The sequence below is a fragment of the Anthonomus grandis genome, chromosome 13, assembly GCF_022605725.1.
Source record: "Anthonomus grandis grandis chromosome 13, icAntGran1.3, whole genome shotgun sequence".
NCBI classification, from domain to species: Eukaryota; Metazoa; Arthropoda; class Insecta; order Coleoptera; family Curculionidae; genus Anthonomus; species Anthonomus grandis.
In genome coordinates this window covers 14662653-14682108 of record NC_065558.1, presented here as the reverse complement: position 1 = coordinate 14682108, position 19456 = coordinate 14662653, and the positions used below count along the sequence as shown (strand labels likewise).

At 30.3% G+C, this 19456-nt stretch overlaps 3 long non-coding RNA genes across 3 annotated transcripts; 1 reads left to right on the top strand and 2 right to left on the bottom strand.

Moving 5' to 3' along the window:
* Nucleotides 1-5261: 5261 nt before the first annotated feature.
* On the bottom strand, nt 5262-5844 carry LOC126743734 (uncharacterized). Its single transcript, XR_007662973.1, has 2 exons — nt 5772-5844; nt 5262-5566 (listed from the first exon to the last, which is right to left on the bottom strand). It is a non-coding gene; the product is annotated as an uncharacterized LOC126743734 (long non-coding RNA).
* Nucleotides 5845-9385: 3541 nt separating this feature from the next.
* Nucleotides 9386-10068, bottom strand: LOC126743732 (uncharacterized). Its single transcript, XR_007662971.1, has 2 exons — nt 10027-10068; nt 9386-9825 (listed from the first exon to the last, which is right to left on the bottom strand). It is a non-coding gene; the product is annotated as an uncharacterized LOC126743732 (long non-coding RNA).
* Nucleotides 10069-11973: 1905 nt separating this feature from the next.
* Nucleotides 11974-12659, top strand: LOC126743733 (uncharacterized). Its single transcript, XR_007662972.1, has 2 exons — nt 11974-12015; nt 12222-12659. It is a non-coding gene; the product is annotated as an uncharacterized LOC126743733 (long non-coding RNA).
* The last annotated feature ends 6797 nt before the right edge of the window (nt 12660-19456 follow it).

The following is a 19456-nucleotide window of genomic DNA, read 5'->3' as shown; positions in this document are numbered from 1 at the left end:
ATCCAAAGGTCGATTGGAGTCTCACTTATATCCACGGATTGCAATGATACTTTCTCCTTTTTTATGGTCTAAATTGGTGGATCACCTGATCAGGCTCCTTAAGAATATGACGGCTAACTTTAACTCCTTAACCGAAGAGAGTTATGTGGACGATATCTTCGTCATAATCAGGAAGAACCACGCAAGACGATTGCAGAATAAATGCAAGATATCCTGAATACGACATACTCAATACTCAAATATTTATTTCCATAGACTCATACAAATAAGTATCGAATAGTGTCAAAAAATAAAACTAAAAGAACTAACTTTTAAAAAGCCTTAAGAAAAAACAATAAAAAATCTACAATTAACTAAAGACATAAGAATATCAGAAAACTACAGCTTTTAACAAATAAACAAATAGGAATTATGGGAGTAAAAATGAGACGCTGCAATTTAAAAATTCTTACTTAAACCGTATAAAAGGAATTTTTAATTCAAATTCTTTTCAATGAAGCTTTGAAATTATTAACCTTCTCAATTTTTTTATTTCAATGGGAAGATTATTGTATAATTTAATTAGTAAAACTACTGGGCTGTTTGCCACTTTGGTTAATTTATGTTTGGGTAAATCCAAATTTAATTTGGTCAACTACCCCGGTTGAACCTCTAGATAGTTCTTCTAAGGCACCACTCAACGTTAATATAACAACATCATTTGCAAACGCAGCTTTATAGTTGCCAGGAAATTCATCCAAGATGCTATCAAAAAATAAAACAAATAGCAGTGGCTCCAAAATGCTACCCTGTGGGACACCACTAACAACTGGTAGGGACTCAGACGCATTTGAAACATTTCCATTCTTTGATATCGTTTTTTGATATCTACCGGTCAGGTAGGATTTAATCCATTTATGGGCATTAAATAAGCCACAGTCATTAAATCTATCCAACATTAGGTTAATATTTATTACATCAAAGGCCGTTTTTAAATAAATATAATTATCAATACTCTCAGAGGGTGATCGATATATAGAACCTCTAGAAGAAGAAGTTCTCCTAGAAGTCCTCTCCTAGAAGTTCTACAACCAATAAGATATTTCTGATTATTAATTTTTACAAAACGTAAATTCAATAGACTTTTCTACACAATCTAAGGCAACTTCAAATTCATTAAAACTGAGATCCTTGCGGATATAAATTGCAACGCCCCCACCTCTCATATCAAAGCGTAAAAAGTAAGAGGCTAAAAAATAACCTTCAATAGAAAGTAAATTTATATCTACATAAAAAGTTTGAGATTTATTTGAATTACACCAGGTTTTAGAAATACAAACTGCGTGAGGAAGATTTACCGAATTTAGGACATTTTCAAGCTCTAATACTTTATTTCTTAAAGTTCGAATGTTAAATGTGCCTCCCCATTCCGAGCGACATGTGTATGGTGAAATAAGCAGGGGCTATCTATAAATCCGGCGAAGATGGCCATTGTACAATTTTTCGAAAAAGTGTGATGCACATCCTCACCTGGGAACCGCACTTCGAATCACTACTGGAAAAGACTTACAAGGAACCTTTGGACGACAGGGCAATTACAAGGTAGATTCTGGTATCTGAGCATAAAAATGACTTATTAGATACATATCCAGATGGTGAGATGCACCATACTGTATCTATTTGGTTTTGTCTGGTTTGGTGGACGAAAACCAAACAGAAGAAAGTCATATTAAGACCGTGCAAGCTACCGCATGTCTATGTGTAACAGGGGACATGAAATAAGTCCGAAGGCTGGGCATGGAGGTTCAATTAAGTCTAACACTGATCAATAAAGCTATATCTATGTCTCAACCAGCCGATTATATGCATCCGGTAAACTGTTTCGTTAGGAAATATGGGGTCTTTTTCCCTACAAGAAAGGAATGGTGCGTAAACCCAAGGTGGTCAAGGGATAGATCGCTAATGTGATACACGAATGGATTAAAAACGCTCCCAAGAGTTGTGGCAGAAATAGTGGGGCCTAAAGCATACTAAGTTCATGAGACTGAGCGAGGATACAACAATTTTCCAAAAAAGAACTATACGCGATATTGCATTGAACTATATGGAGACTGCGGAGATCCTATTCGAAAGAGGACACAAAGAAATACAGGTTAAGATATTCTCGCGTTAGCCAATCGATTCTAAGCGGCTATACATATAGGTCCAGATTACTACTGGAATACCATAGCAAGCTCAATGACCTGCCGACTCGTAAACAGATCACTCTGGTCTGGACATCAGGACATAAAAGGCACGCCGGTAGTGAGATGGAAAACATCAATGCAAAAAAAGGGGCTGAGTGGAATTTTATAGGACCCACCTCATCTTTTGGGTTTAATAAAGGTTTTCTAAAATAGGAGATTGCGAAATGGACATCTTCCAGGATAATGCGACATTGGAATGACACTAATAGGTTGGTTCACTCCAAAAAGTTCCTGAGCAATGGGAGGGCGCTTCTAACTTTTGATCGCAAATTATGGAGTAGGATTTTACATACCTATATGCTAAGTGAAGAGGATCTGAAGACGTTCCTTCTAAAGGAGCTGATCATGTTTGCGAACTAATTGTATACATAGGGACAAAGGAAGTATGATAAATTACTAATAGTCGCAGGGCAAAGATTCATCCTGAGCCAAACCATATTGCATTATACTATATTCTTTTGAACCACTTCTTGGTACATCTTTTAAGCAAGTTTTATAATATCATCTTTGACCGATTGACACAATCAAATGCTTTTGGTAGGTCATAAAACATCACTAATTCTGGGTCAATAATTTTCATGTCAAGTAGCTTCGAAAAATTAAAAATTGACTTAAATAAAAAGAACATATAGCATTCTACTGTCGCATCAATTATTTTCTTTGACTACCTCTTGTATCAGGTCACTTTTAAGTAGTATTTCATTATGCAGTATTTTATAAGTGACAAAATCAAATGTTTTGTCAGATCACAAAATACCCCTGCTGAGGCTTTTTGGTGGTGAATTTCTATTTAAATTTGCTCCAAAAAAGTAAAAATTGCAACACTTATTGACTTGGATTTAACCATAATATGTTTTTATTGGAATTTTAAATGTAAATAAAATAATAGATCTATAACAGTAGTCTGCAAAATGTGAAAATAACTTAATATATATAAAAAAAATTTGAACATATTTATTTAATAAAATTTCAATAAAATCATTTAAATCGAATTTCAATAAATGATTGATTTAAATTTAAGAAGAAAATACGTTTTTATTATCTTACTTTTAAACTTTTTTATCTCCAAAGTGTTAAAATAGTTTAACTTATAGAAAAAAGAACATTGAACATTTTTATTTAACAAGATTACAATAAAATTTGCAAAACTGTTAATAATGAAGCTTCGTCTCAACGTATTTCTAAAAAAACAAAGTCACCCTATTACTTTCTATCTTTCAGTTTCTATCTTATGTCATTCCAAGAAATTGAAAAATCTAGCACCGATTGGTTTATATTAAAAAAAAACATATTGCATTGCACTGTGAAATCAACTTCCTTCTTTTGACTACTCATTTGTAACACCAAGTGTTTTTTAAATAGTATTTCATTGTGTGGGAATATTTTATTATTAACACAGTCAAATGTTCTAGTCAAATCACAAAACATCACTACTGAGGGTCCTTGATCATTAATTTTGATGTTGAGTTGCCTCAAGATTTGCTTGGATTCAAAAAGCAAAACATATCCAGATTTACTGTCAAATCAATATCCAAATTGTATACAGTATTTCGCTGTTCAGAAGTATTTCATGATAAACACAGTCATTTTGTCAGATTACAAAACACTGGACATTAAGTGCAACAGTATTATATGAGACATTCAGATGGTTCTAAAAAGCTAAAAAGACACCTTTACGGAGTTCTTGGTCATGTAATATTTGTGACAAAGTTGATCCAAAAAATTAAGATTATATCGGTGGTTAACTGCTTGCTGCAAATTTCGCAAATTTAGAAGAGCAACAATTTTTTATAAAATAAGTGTGCTTTCGGGTGAAACATGTAGTATTAAGATGAATTCCTAGGTGTTAGGCTACCTAGGAATTCATCTTAATATTAAATCGTTAGATTTAATATTTTCAAATTATCCGACAGGCTTTTTGGTAATTAATTTCATGTAGCAATGCTGCATGGAATACAAAATAGCATTACTGGTTGGCTTAAATTCGAAATACCCATCTTCGATGGGACTGTAAAATCAATAAGTCTTCTTTTGCTAACCTCTTGTAACACCAAGTAACTTTTAAGCAGTATTTCATGATGTATACAGTAAAACCCTTTTATTAGATCAAAAAACACAAACATTGATCGGTTAATGTCTCTATATTATGATTGACACAATCAAATGCACATTATGTTAGGTTAGAAGAGACTACAAGTAAGACTTCTAGGTAATTAATTTTTATGCCAAGTTACTTTGCAAAATAAACCTTGCATCCCTGATTGACTTAAATTTAATCGTACTGTGTAATCAATATGTTTTCTTTGATTATCCTGTTATGATATTAAATAATTCTTAAGTAGTATTTCGTTGTGCAGAAATAGTTCATGATTGACACAGTCAAATGCTTGGACATTGATGATCAATAATCTTTTGTTTGATGAACCTCATGTAACATCACGTAGCTTTTAAGCAGTAGCATAGCATAATTGTCATTTTGTCAAAATATGGTACACTGCTTCTTGGTCGCTTATTTTTGTTTCACCAAAAAATTAGAAAATGGTTATCAGTGGTTGAGTTAGATTTAAAAAAAAATACATTTTGTTGAGCTGTGAAGTATATTATCCTTATTTTTCCCAACCTCATGTAAGGTCAAGTTATTTTTAAATAAATTTTCAGTATTTCAAGACACAATCAAATACTTGAAGCTAATCAAAAAACACCTCTACGGAGGTTTCTTGGAAACAATTGTTAGATAATGCATTGGATTGTAAAACAAATTATCCTTTTGTTGACTAAGGTAACATTAAGTAACTTTAAAGCTTTAAACTTTTTATAGACAGCATTGTTTTATGATTGACAAAATCAACTGCTTTTGTCAGGTCAAGAAAACACCACTACTGAGGCATCTTGGCCTAATTTCCACAAATTAAAAATTGCATCATTGACTCGAATTTAAAAATACCCATATATATTAGGGTTTAATTTTTAAATGAAGTAACAAATCTGTAACACTTTATCGTGTCTAAAATGTGATAATAATTCAAACAATAGAAAAAGCCTTTAAACATATTTATTTAATAAGATTGCAATAAAATCCAACAAAAGTATTAATGATGGTACTTCTTCTCAACGTATTTATACAAAACATCGTCATCCCTTTCTTTTTCTTTGATTACTTTAATATTAACATTAACCTTCTTCTCATCTGGTTTCTCATATTTATAGACTACTTTTTTGTATTCTGGTTCTTTTTCTACGTAAACTACCTTTTTGTAGTCATCATGAGAACTACTATAGTAATCATGATCATGTCCACCAGCTAAACTTAGAGCGATGAAGGCAAAAAGGACGACAAATATCTATAAAAAAAGAATATTAGAACTAAATATTAATATCTAAGTTATTTTTATCTTGCAATATGTAAATACTATATCATATTGCCGAAATGTTTTAAATACCAAATTATGTATTCAGATAAGAAAATGTTTCATTAATTTAAAAACTAACAGCACTAAATACATGAAATCTTTTTAAAAAATAAATAAAAAAACTCTTAAAACTTACCCCAAAAGATTTCATATTAAATATTGTTAAGGTTTGCTTAATTCAATCTTGTTGTATAAACTGATGCTTTGTGAGCAACTATAGCAGTATTTATACTAAAATCTCATTCATATTTAAAATCGTATATTACTAATAATGAAAAAGGAGATGCATCAGTGAATATAAAAAAATTATCTTAATATTCAATACCCAATTATAATTAATTTTAATGATGCTTACTGGGATCTTATAAATTTTAATGTTTTTAAACCATATAACCTTATACTGTAAGAACAATTATTTTCTTTTCACTACCTCTTGTAATACTAAGAAATTTTAGGTACTATTTTATTAAGCAATAGTATGTTATGATTGGCAAGGTTAAGTAAGGGCTTTTGTTAGATCGCAAAATACCGCTGCGTAGATTTATTGATCGTTAGTTTTTACTTAAGATTGCTCTAAAAATTATAAATTGCATAACTGATTGATTTGATCGAAAGGAAAAAATATGTTTTTATTATTTATTTTATATCTAGTTATATACCATTTTATATATCTGTTTTTTTTGGTTCGTTCACTTTACAATCAACAAGAACTTCTTCTTATTTGGGTCAATTTGTTGCAAATTTCTCAAATTCGAAGCAGAAAAAATTTGTTTATGAAATTAGTGTATTCAATCTCAAGATAAAACAAGCAATATTGAAGATATCTTCTAAGGTACAAGAAAACATACACAAATGACTTATTTTTTTGGAATAATCCGAGAGGCTTGTTGCTGTTTTATTTTTATTTTTATGGAATGATGCCCCATAGAATAAAAAATTGCATTAGTTAGATTCTAAAAACCCATATTGCATTGGTCTGAGAAATCAATGATTTTCAGTTTGACAAACTTTTTATAACACCAAGTAACTTTGAAATAGTATTTCATTAAGCAGTTTAGCATGGTTGATACAGTCTTTTTATATCATAAAATACCGGCGCTGAGGATTCTTGGTAATTCATTTATATGTTTAGTTTCTGCAAATTTAAAATTGCATTACTGGTGGACTCAGATTTTTAAAAACTACATGTTACTTCTAACTTAACTAACCTCTTGTAACATCAAATGAACTTTAAGTTGTATTTCAATATTTATACGGTATAACGTTATGATAGATCACAAATCACCACTGCTGATGCATGCCGGTAATTTGTTTTCTATAAAGTATAAAGTGCGTTATTGATTGATTTGGATTTTCAAAACCTATATTGTATTGGTCTGTAAAATCACTTACCTTTTAGTTAATTTACTCCTGCAACACCAAGTAACTCTAAAACACTATTTATTTGTGCAGCAATACTTCATTACTGTCACAGTCAAATACTTTCGAGGGATCACAAAACAGGTAATTGATTTTCACATATAAGTTTTCCAAGAAAAATTACATTAAAAAAAAATATTGCATTTTAATGTATTATTACTTATTTCTTTTTAACTAACTTTTTGTAATAATTTTTAAGCATTATTTTACGGTGCAGAAGCATTTTATGATTAAATGCTTCTGTTGGGTTACAAAATACCACTACTGAGACTTCTTGGTCATCATTCCGTTTCATAATAAGTTACTCCGGGAAATTGAACACTGAATGGATTATTGATTGACTTAAATTAATATATTACATTGTACTGTAAAATCAATATCCTTTTCTTGATGCATCGAAATATTAACTCTTAAATAGTATTTCGTTATGTAGGAATATTTTGAAGTTCAATAATTGACAGTCAAATATTTTTGTCATATCACAGAACACCACTACTGACACCCCCCTTGGTCATTAATTTTCATGTCAAATCGGTTTAAAAAATAAAAAACTACTAATTTGCTTGGGTTTAAACTATAATGTGTACTGTAAAATCAGTGAAAGCAATATCCGTTGATTAACTTCTTCTAAATGCAAGAAATGTTTAAGCAGTATTTTATGATTGCTATAGTCATTTAATAAGGTTACAAAATACCGCTGCTTAAGGTCTTTGCTTGTTAATTTTTACGTAATTTTTATCAAAAAATTATAATCTATCATCTTTATTTTCTTTACTTTTTGCTACATAACGATCAACAGTATTTTTTGACATACTCAAATGTTTTATCTATTAAATTGGTCCACATATTTTAGAATTAAATGGTTGGTTAACATGAATTAAAAAAAAACCGTATTATATTATACTGCGAAATCACTATCCTTAAATTACCTAATTTAAATTTAAAAAAAAAATATATAATGCAATGGACTGTAAGATAAATTATCCTTCTTTTGACTAAATTGTTGTGACATCAAGTAACTTAAGCAATTATTCATTCATTAAAAACGTTATTTTAAAACTGACCTGGTCAAATGCTTGTGACCTTTTGGAAAAGTCAGAAAACACCACTAATAAGGATCCTTGATCATGAATGTTCATGTTAGGTTGCTCCCAAAAATTACATCACTGACTCGTATTTAAAAAAAATCTTCTTAACTTTAAAGTCAATTATTTTCCACCTATTATAATAGCAAGTAACTTTTACGTAGTATTTTATGATGGACAAAATCCAATGTCTTATCAGATCACAGAACAGCCCTTCTGAGGCTTCTTAACTTCATTTATTCTCATTTAAGTGGCAAAAACAAACACTAGTTAACTTAGATTTAAACAAAACATGTTTTTATTAAGATTTTAAATGTAAATAACAAATCTGTAACACTCTACAAAACGTGAAAATAACACAATGCATAGAAATAACTTTTGAACATATTTATTTAACAAGATTACAATAAAATCCAACAAAGGTCTTAATGGTATTAATGTTACTTCTTTTCGACGTATTTCTAGACATCATTATCATCCCGTTCTTCTTGTTTGATCACTTTAATATTAACTTAAACCTTCTTTTTTATTAGACTCGGGTTTTAAAACTTGAATGCAAAATCAAGACCATTCTTTGGGCTATCTTTTTATAACATCAAATACCTTTTAAATAGTATTTCGTTTTATGGGAGTATTTCAAAATGCAATAATTGACACAGTCAAATACTTTTGATCACAAAACACTACTACTAAGGCTCCCTGGTCATTAATTTTCATGAACGAATCAACGGGGATACATTTAGAGAAAAATGTTTATTATTTGCTTAGCAGAGGGCTTTCGGCGTATAAGCCATTAGCAGTGCTAACTAGTGCAGACTAACCTTTTGTAAGAAATAAAAAGTTGCAATACTTTATTTATATTTGAAAAAAATATAATTTTGTGGATTGTAATACAAATTATCCTTCTTCTGGCATTAAGTAACTTAAGCAGTTTTTGCCTAACAGCATTATTTTATAACTGACACGATCAAATGCTTCTGCCAAGTCACAAAACATCACTACTAAGGATCCTTTCGCATAAATTTTCATGCCAATTATGTTCCCAAAAATTAAAAATCGCATCACTAAGTCGGATTTTGAAAAAGTTTTTGCATTGTACTGTAAAATCAATTACTCTCTTTTGCTACTTTTTGTTTGCAGTTTGTGACTGACAGTCGAATATTTTAGTCAGATTATAGAATGTCGCTGATAAGGTTTCTTGATCGTTTATTTTCATATAAATTTGCTCCAAAAAAGTAAACACTAGTTGACTTGGATATAAACAAAACATATTTTTATTAGGATATAAAACAAAATTAAAGTATCAAATTTATAACACTCTATAGTTTACAAAATATGAAAATTACTCAATATATTGAAAAAAATGTTGAACCTATTTAATCCAGAAAATTATTAATGATGGTACTTCTTCTCAACGTATTTGTACAAAACATTATCATCGTGTTCTTTTTGTTTAATCACTTTAACATTAACTTGAACCTTCTTCTCATCTGGTTTCTCATATTTGTAAACTACTTTCTTGTATTCTGGTTCTTTCTCTATAATTTTGTAACTGGGTCTATTGTATCTGGATTCTTTTTCTACGTAGACCACCTTTTTGGAGTCATCATAAGAACTTCTGTAGTAATCATCGTCATGTCCACCAGCTAAACTTAGAGCGATGAAGGCAAAAAGGACGATAAATAACTGTAAAAAAAAACATAGAAATATAATCATATTAGAATTAAATAGGAATCTATTAGTTATTTTTATCTTGCATTATCTATGTGCTATATTACATTGCAGGAATATTTTAAGTAGTAAGCTATGAATCTGAATTATAAATGTTTCAATAAAAAAAGCAACAGCACTAAACAATAAAAGTTTTATTGAAAAAAAAAAGCTTACCGCAAAAGATTTCATATTGGATGTCGTTAAGGTTTGTCTAAGTAGAAACTGATACTTTGTAAGCAACTATAGCTATATTTATACTAAATATCTTGTTCATATTTAAAACAATAAGTTATTAATAATGAAATAGTAAACGCATCAGCGAATATAAAAAAATATTTCAATATTCAATACCGAATATTCATACATTTTATGTTTAAGTTTACTGGAATCTCATAAATTGTAATTCGTAACATCGATGGCAAGAAGTGTTAAAATTCTTTTCAAAAAATATATAATAGTTTTACAGAGAATAAATAAGTAAGTATATTTTATCCAATTACTCTAGTTTATTAATTTTTAAATATTAATTTATTTTACATAAAATCTATACAATAGGCTTAACTATAATGAGAGTATGAACGACAAAAACTTAACAATAATTAATAAACTACAAAAAAATATGGCAAAATATAAACTAAAACCTTAACAAAACAGTAATTGAATAAATCGTTTTAAAAATCAAATATTTTATAAATCAATTTTATATAAAAACCAATAAAGTTAAATTAACAAGGACATAAAACAGGTATAAATGGATATAAAATGCGAAGTATTGATAAATACAAGAAGGACCAGCAAACGCATTTTGGAATAATCCGAAGGTTTATTGGTGATTAGTTATCGCGTAATAAGGCTGTCTACAATTTAAAAAAATACTGGTTGACTGAGATCTTAAAAATTCACCTTGTATTGCACTGTGAAATCAATAATTCTTCTCTGTTAAACTCTCGTAGCATGAAGTAACTTAGAATTTCGTAATTAATAACACTTTTGATAAATTTAAATTCATGTTCATATAAAGTTGCTCGATTATTGATTGACTTGATTTTAAAAACCTATTTTATATTGGTCCGTTAAATCAATGATCTTCTGTTAGACTAACTATTGCGACCCTAAGTAAGTTTTAAGAAGTATTTTATTGTGCAGCAGTAATTCATGACTCACACAGTCAAATACATTTGTTAGATAAAACAGGTCATTCATTCAGGTCATCCCAATCCGACCCAACCCAACCCAAAAATCTTTTATGCTTCTTACTAAGTTTATTGGATGTGGGGACAAATAAAGCAAAAATAAAGCAGACAATAATAAAATTTAAAGCCTGAGTTTTATTTGACCTCACATTCAATCAACTTAGCAAGCATAAAAAATGGCGGCCCTCCTCTCTTCTACTTCTCTTTTTTGCCTTTGAGTTTGTTTATCTCCTCTAGTTCTGGGGTAAAATTTATAACAACGCTTTTTTCTTTCTTTCTTTGAAGTTTCTTCTCTTTAAATTTTTTCCACCATCGACATAGGTAATAATTCTTGGATTTTGGAAAAATCCAAAAATGATTAGCTTGGATTGCATTAATCCTACAAAATTATTACCTTTGCCGATGGTCGAAAAAATCTAAAGGGAGGAGAGCTCAAAGAAAAAAATAAAAAAGTGGTGTTAAATTTTATTATTGTCGACGTAATATTAATATTTTAAACATGTGCTTTATTTGTTTATATTTTGCTATACTTTTTCATAGTTTATTAATTATTGTTAAGTTTTTGTCATTCATACTCTTATTATATTAAGCCTAATGTAAAGATTTTTTGTAAAATAAATTAATATTTAAAAATTAGTAAACTTAGTAATAATTGTATAAATAATACTTTCTAATTATTGTCTGTAAAATGATTATATATTTTTTGAAAAGAATTTTAACACTTCTTGCTATCGGTGTTACGAATTAAAATTTATGAGATTCCTGTAAACTTCCATAAAATGTATGAATATTCGGTATTGAATATTGAAATAATTTTTTATATTCGCTGATGCGTTTACTATTTCATTATTAATAACTTATTGTTTTAAATATGAACAAGATTTTAGTATAAATATAGCTATATTTGCTTACAAAGTATCAGTTTCTACTTAAACAAACCTTAACGGCATCCAATATGAAATCTTTTGCGGTAAGCTTTTTTTATTTTTTTCAATAAAACTTTTATTGTTTTCTGCTTTTGCAGTTTTTATTGTTGAAACATTTTTTTATCTGAATTTATAGCTTACTACTTAAAATATTCCTGCAATGTAATAGAGCGCATAGATAATGCAAGATAAAAATTACTAATAGATTACTATTTAATTCTAATATAATTATATTTCTATTCTTTTATAGTTATTTATCGTCCTTTTTGCCTTCATCGCTCTAAGTTTAGCTGGTGGACATGACGATGATTACTACAGAAGTTCTTATGATGACTCCAAAAAAGTGGTTTACGTAGAAAAAGAATCCAGATACAATAGACCCAGTTACAAAATTATCGAGAAAGAACCAGAATACAAGAAAGTAGTTTACAAATATGAGAAACCAGATGAGAAGAAGGTTCAAGTTAATGTTAAAGTGATTAAACAAAAAGAACATGATGATAATGTTTTGTACAAATACGTTGAGAAGAAGTACCATCATTAATAATTTTCTGGATTAAATAAGTTCAACATTTTCTTCAATATATTGAGTAGTTTTCATATTTTGTAAAGTATAAAATGTTATAAATTTGATACTTTAGTTGTATTTTAGATCCTAATAAAAATATGTTTTGTTTAAGTCCAAGTCTACTAGTGTTTACTTTTTTGCAGCAAATTTAAATGAAAATAAATGATCAAGAAACCTCAGCAGCGACATTTTGTGATCTGACAAAAATATTTGACTGTCAGTCACAAACTGCAAACAAAACGTAGTCAAAAAGAGTTAATGATTTGACAGTACAATGCAAAATTTTTTTTCTTAAATGGAAGTAAGTGATGCGATTTTTAATTTTTTAGAGCAAATTAACATGAAAATTTATGACAAAAAATTCTTAGTAGTGATGTTTTGTGACGTGACAGAAGCATTTGATCGTGTCAGTTATAAAATAATGCTGTTAGGCAAAAACTGCTTAAGTTACTTATGTCACAAGAAGGATAATTTGTCTTACAATCCACAGCATTATATATTTTTTTAATTATAAATAAAGTAATGCAACTTTTTATTTCTTACAAAAGGTTAGTCAACCTCAATAGACCTTACATTCCGTTACATAGGCGACTCCAAAATTAACAATTTTATAATTATCATATTTTCTGATTGATGCTATTGTAAATTTGACTTTACACCAATAAAATGTAACCTATTTTCAGGCTTTTTACCCAAACACAAATTCACTCTTGAAGTATAGTTTCTTCCTCCATTTTGTTCTAATGTCCAACTTTTGTGACAATTTTGTGGTCAATGTTTCTACACCGATCTGTCACCACTATCCTTTTGACAGGTTTACTTAACGCTGATTCTGAAGTGAAGTTCACAATAGAATGAGTCTAACCTATTTTAAATATTTTAAGTAACTAAATGTTTAATAAATAAGTGAAGAGAGACTGCAGGATTTGTATTTTACCTTATTTTAAATCCTGTTTGCTATAAAAAAAATTAAAAACACACATAACTCATTTTCACTTAGCACTCCTAATGGCTGATACGCCGAAAGCCCTCTGCTATCTAAATGTATCCCCGTGGACTGTTTCGTTCATGAAATTTAATGATCAGCGAGCCTTAGTGTAGTGTGTTGTGTTATGACAAAAGTATTTGATGATGTCAATTATTGCATTTTGAAATACTCCCACAAAACAAAATACTATTTAAAACGTACTTGATGTTATAAAAAAATAGTCCAAAGAATGGTATTCCACTTCCCGTTTGATTTTTTCCACCATCGGTAAAGGAGGTAATAATTCTTGGATTTTGCAAAAATCATTTCCAATTGAAACAATTATTACCTTTATCGTCCATTCGGAAGTTACAACAGGAGCAGCGGAAGCACCTTCTTTAGAAGAGACATCTGTGATATCTGCAGGACTAAACATCCAGTCAGGGAGTACTTTTTTATTCAATGGAACTATAGCACTTTTCAAAACTACTGATTGCATTTCCTAGTGTTGAAGTTTCTACAATCGTTTCGTTAAAGAACTCGCCCACTTAATAAAGACTCATAGCACATCCACGGTGTGCTCTGAGCCAACTTTATATCGACTAATTGTAATAGGTCGTAAGTGGCTCATAAAACGATGCGTCCAAAGGCTGCAGGCTCTGAGTGCAATGAGCCGGAAAGCAGATTGAAATTATATTGTTGGACTTGGCATCTAGCATCTAGCACCTGCAAATTTTTATGACTCAAGTGATCATCTAATAAAAATAGAATTTTTCTTTTTGGAAAAGAATTTTAAACTGTTTAAAATGTTGGAGCTATTTAATGCATAATTGTCCTGTCATGTATCCCGTTTCATTGGCATATCCAACTAAGCCAGTCTTGTCCATGAGTTCATTTTTCATATTCTTCCTTGGGAAAATCATTACCGAAGGTACGAAATTTCCCATTGCATTAATAGAACACACTGCTAAAAAGTGAACACCTTTTTCGGCACTTGTCAGTATACCGACTTGCTTTCTTCCTTGTACCGCCTGTTAAGTAGGCCCTAAACGATCAATCATTTTGATCAAACGATTGCGCCAATTGATTGAATTAAGCATGATTGATCGTCTAGAAACCCGTTTGTCGATTGAGTCAATCATTGATGGTCATTGATGAAAAGTTTGATTGACGCAAATGATTGAAGAGGACGCTTGACCGTTTAGGAGCGTTTTGATCAACTTTTCCAACAGTCAGACGCTCAGAAGCAATCATGGAGGACTCTTCGCAGGCCGACAACAACGAAACAAAATCGGAACGTGAGTTTACAAGCTTGTTAATAGATTTATATCGAGATTCCCCAGAGCTGTGGAAAGTGAAAAGCAAGGACTACTTTAATAGAAATAAAAAAAGCGCGGCGTTTAAAAAAATTGTGGGTGTTTTAAAAGCGTTAAAACCGGACTTCACTATTCAAAAATTAATACTTTGAGAACTAATTTTAACAGGGAATACAAGGCAATTGAAGCAAAAAAAGTGTCTGGGGCGTCAGCGGATGATGTTCCTAAACCATCGCTCTGGTATTACAACGACCCTTTATTTATAAAAGATCAAATTGAAATTGCATCAACAGAAACTTCAGAGGTAAGAGTTTTTTTTATCACATATATATCTATTATTATACATTATAATTATATATAGGGTGTCCTTATATAAAGGTTGATAAGTTTAATTAAATTATTTTAATTATTCAAACAATTTTGTTGCCATGGGATTGACCCAGATGTATTGAAAAATTCGCAAAAGTTATCCCTTATTTTCTTGGCTTCAACTGAGTTAAGTTACCTTTGGTTCTTTGAAGTTGTAGCAATAGTTGAGTTCTTTGTGTCCATGAAGCAGGTTCCACACTACCGGTAGAAGAATTTGCATTATCAACGTCATGGGGTTGCAAATAGTTTCGTCTATTTCTTTAGCACAAGTAATTGTGCAAATGGCAACATGCCATAACAATTTTTCTAGCTTTATGTGGTTGAAATTTAATGTTATTTTGGAATACCTTGAATCTCTTTGTAAGTATTCCAAACACATTTTCTGGTAACCGCCACCTGGTAACTGTCGAGAATCTGGCATATTCAGCCAATTCTCAGACAACCTGCGCCAAAATAACGTATTCTTCAACACTCCACCATCTGACACTCGGCCATTTGCTCCGACATCGATCATCATGAAATGATAATTTGCATTTACAATCGTCATAAGCACAATACTAAACGAACCTTTATAGTTATAATAGTAAAACCCCGAATTGGAGGGTTTTTGGATTAATATGTGTTTGCCATCAACACTTCCTACACAGTTATGAAAGTTCCATTTTTCTTCAAATTCCTGTGTAACCTGCGTCCATCTTTAGTTTTTGGAATCTGAAAAAAAGAAAAATATATATCAAATACTCATAGGACATAACATCTTTACTATTATTCCGTACTTTTGTTTTAACTAATTTATTTGTTTTCTGTTGCAGTCACTGTTGCCTAAAGACTCGCAGCCATTTCCTGCTTCAAGTACTGCTTCTACTCGTACTAATAAAACTGCACTAGCTTCCATCACTCCTACCCGAACTCCACAGCCTTTTTCAAAGAGGACATACTAGCTAAGGGTTGGGCTATAAAACTAAAAAGTTACTTCCAGACCAAAAGCGGTTCACCGAAAAAATTATAAATGATGTGCTTTTTGAAGCAGAAATGGGTAACTTAACAAGGGACGGATTGCGTTTTGGAACGCACCCACGTTGGTCACCCTCTCAACTTCCAGCGTCACCACAGTCAGGTTATAGTTGGCAACGCTGTCTCACCGCACCATATGCACCTCCGTTACAACAAACAATATGGTATCCATCTCCGTCACAACAACCAATGTACTCTCCATCTCCATCACAACAACCAATGTGCTATTCATCTCCGACACAACAACCAATGTGCTCTCCATCTCCGACACAACAACCAATGTGCTCTCCATCTCCGTCACAATAATCAATACACTCTCCACCTGAGCCAATGACAGTTCTTCCCGAGGCTTTGCCCCTTCTGTAATGCATTCACCACAACCCAGTGCAGAAAATTTGCAAGAAGAAAGTGCGGCGGACTAGTTTTTCAACATTTTTGTCAATGTGAATTAGACACTTTAATTTATTTATATGTTTCCTTTTTTATTTTTGTATGCAAATATGTTTAATGTGTAATAAAAAGATTTTGAAAACTTACCTGAATATTATCTTTTAATACCTCGATAATTGCTGAGCAAGTTTCCATTATTATAAGTTCCAGAGTCTGAGGAGCAATGGCGCACATGAACTTCAAGTCTTCCAAATCCATACCAGAAACTAGGTACCTCAATGTGATGGAATGTCTCTGAGTTTCAGGAATCGCTTCACGCATATTAGTGTCTTTTTTCTATTTTAGGCCTCACTAATTCTAATAAAAAATCAAAACTTTCTTGGTCCATCCTGAGGAAGTTTTTGTAGTCTTCAGGTTCTGTTTTGCACAAAACATTGAGTAAATGTTGTGAAGCGATTTCTTAATTTATACCACTGTTTTGACCACCACGTCCTCTGCTTTTTCTGTTTTTTTGACTTGACGGCAGCTAAAGTCAAAGCACGGAAGCCTAAATCTGCACTTAAGACCATCGTTTCAACACACTATATTTGAAATTTTACCACCAAAAATTCACAAAAATTTCACAAAAATAGGAAAACATTCGGAACAGTACCGTTTAAAACGAAACCTCTTTTGGGAATGCACTTTGATAAAAAAATTCATGGATGATTGAAGCGACCGCCAATGATTGAATCAATCGATTGATTCAATCTTTTTCTCAAACGATTACCGTCTAGTCAAATACTTTTTTTGTGTTACAAAACACCACTACTGAGCCTTCCTGGTACTAATTCTTATGTCAAATTGCTTTAGTAAATAAAAAAAAATCAATCACTGCTTGAAAGAAAATTTATTCAATGTTATCGTGTAATTAATATCCTTCTTTTGGTCAATCTCTTACACCGAGCCTAATGATTTTATTAGATCACTAAATAATACTGCTGAGGCAACATTTAAATGTTTTATGATATCCCAAACCATTGCTACGGACTAAGGCTTCCTGGATTCAATTTCAAGTAAAGGTAATCAAAAAAATTCATTGGTTAAGTTAAATAAAATAAAACATATGCATTAGGTTAGAAAATAAATTATCTTTCTTTTAAACCACTTTTTATAACATCTTTTAAATAGTTTTTGTATTGATATCAGTTTTAACGATTTGTACAGTCAAGTGCTTTTTTCAGATCACAAAACACCATTACTTAGGCGTCTAGGTCATTAATTTTGATCTCAAGTAGCTTTGAAAAATTATTGACTTAAATTTTAAAAAAGAACGATATTGCCTCATACTGTATAATAAATTATTTTTCTTTTGACTACCTTTCGTAACACTAAGTAACTTTTAAGTAGTATTTCATTATGCAGCAGTCTTTTATGAGTGACAAAGTAAATGACATGTAAAAGCAAAAGCAAAAAAATGACATGTTTTGTCAAATCACAAAACACCGCTGCTGAGGCTTTTTGATCGTTTATTTTCATTTGAGGTTGCTCCAAAAAGGAAAAAATTGGCACAATGATTGACTTGGATTTAAGTAAAACATATTTTTATTAGAATTTGAAATGTAAATAAAGTAATCTGTTACACTTTAGTTTTCAAAATCTAAAAGTAACTCAATATATAAAAAAAAACTCTTTAACATATTTATTTAATAAAATTACAAGAATATTTAGGACAAGTATTAATGATGATACTTCTTCTCAACATATTTGTATACAACATTATCATCGTGTTCTTTTTGTTTGATTACTTTAATATTAACATTAACATTCTTTTCATCTGGTTTCTCATATTTATAAACTACCTTCTTGTATTCTGGTTCCTTCTCTATAATTTTATAACTGGGTCGATTATATCTGGATCCTTTTTCTACGTAGACCACCTTTTTGGAGTCATCATGAGCACTTCTATAATAATCATCGTCATGTCCACCAGCTAAACTTAGAGAGATAAAGGCAAAAAGGACGATAAATATCTATAAAAAATAAGAAATGTAGTTATTATAAATTAAATTAACTAAGTGATTTTTATCTTATATTATCTAAGTTCTGTATCAGATTGAAGGAATGTTTTTAACAATAGTACGTATTCAATTAAGAAAATGTTTTAATAATTCAAAAACTAACGGCACTAAACAATAAAGGTCTTTTAAGAAAATTAAGTATAAAAAATAAAAAGTCTATACTTACTCCAAAAGATTTCATATTGGATGCCGTTAAGGTTTATTTAATTCGATCTTGTTTTATAAACTGATACTTTGTGAGCAACTATAGCATTATTTATACTAAAATCTCGTTAATATTTAATACAATATGATACAAATAATAAAATAGGAAACGCATGAGGAAATATTAAACATTATCTTACTATTCAATGTTAATTATTTATAAATTTAATGGCAGAATACTGGGATCTTATAAATTTTAATCCTTTATATTAGTAGCAAGAAGTGTTAAAATTCTTATCAAAAAATATATTATAATTTCAAAGGAAGTAGTCAGTAAGTGTCATATTTATATATTTCCTAAGTTTAATAATTTTTAAATATTTATTTACTTGACATAAAATCTATACAATAGGCTTAAACCCAATAAGAGTATGAACGACGAAAACTTATAATAAGGACATAAAACAAATATGAAACAATATAAAACTTGAAGAATTTATAATAAGATCCCCTAAGTATATGCAGTACCAGCAAATATTTCGGAATATTCCGGATGCTTATTGGTTTATCACGTAAAAATGCTGTTTTGAATCAAAATTGATATTACTGGTTGACTTAGATCTTAAGAACCCACATTGCATTGAACTGTGAAATTAA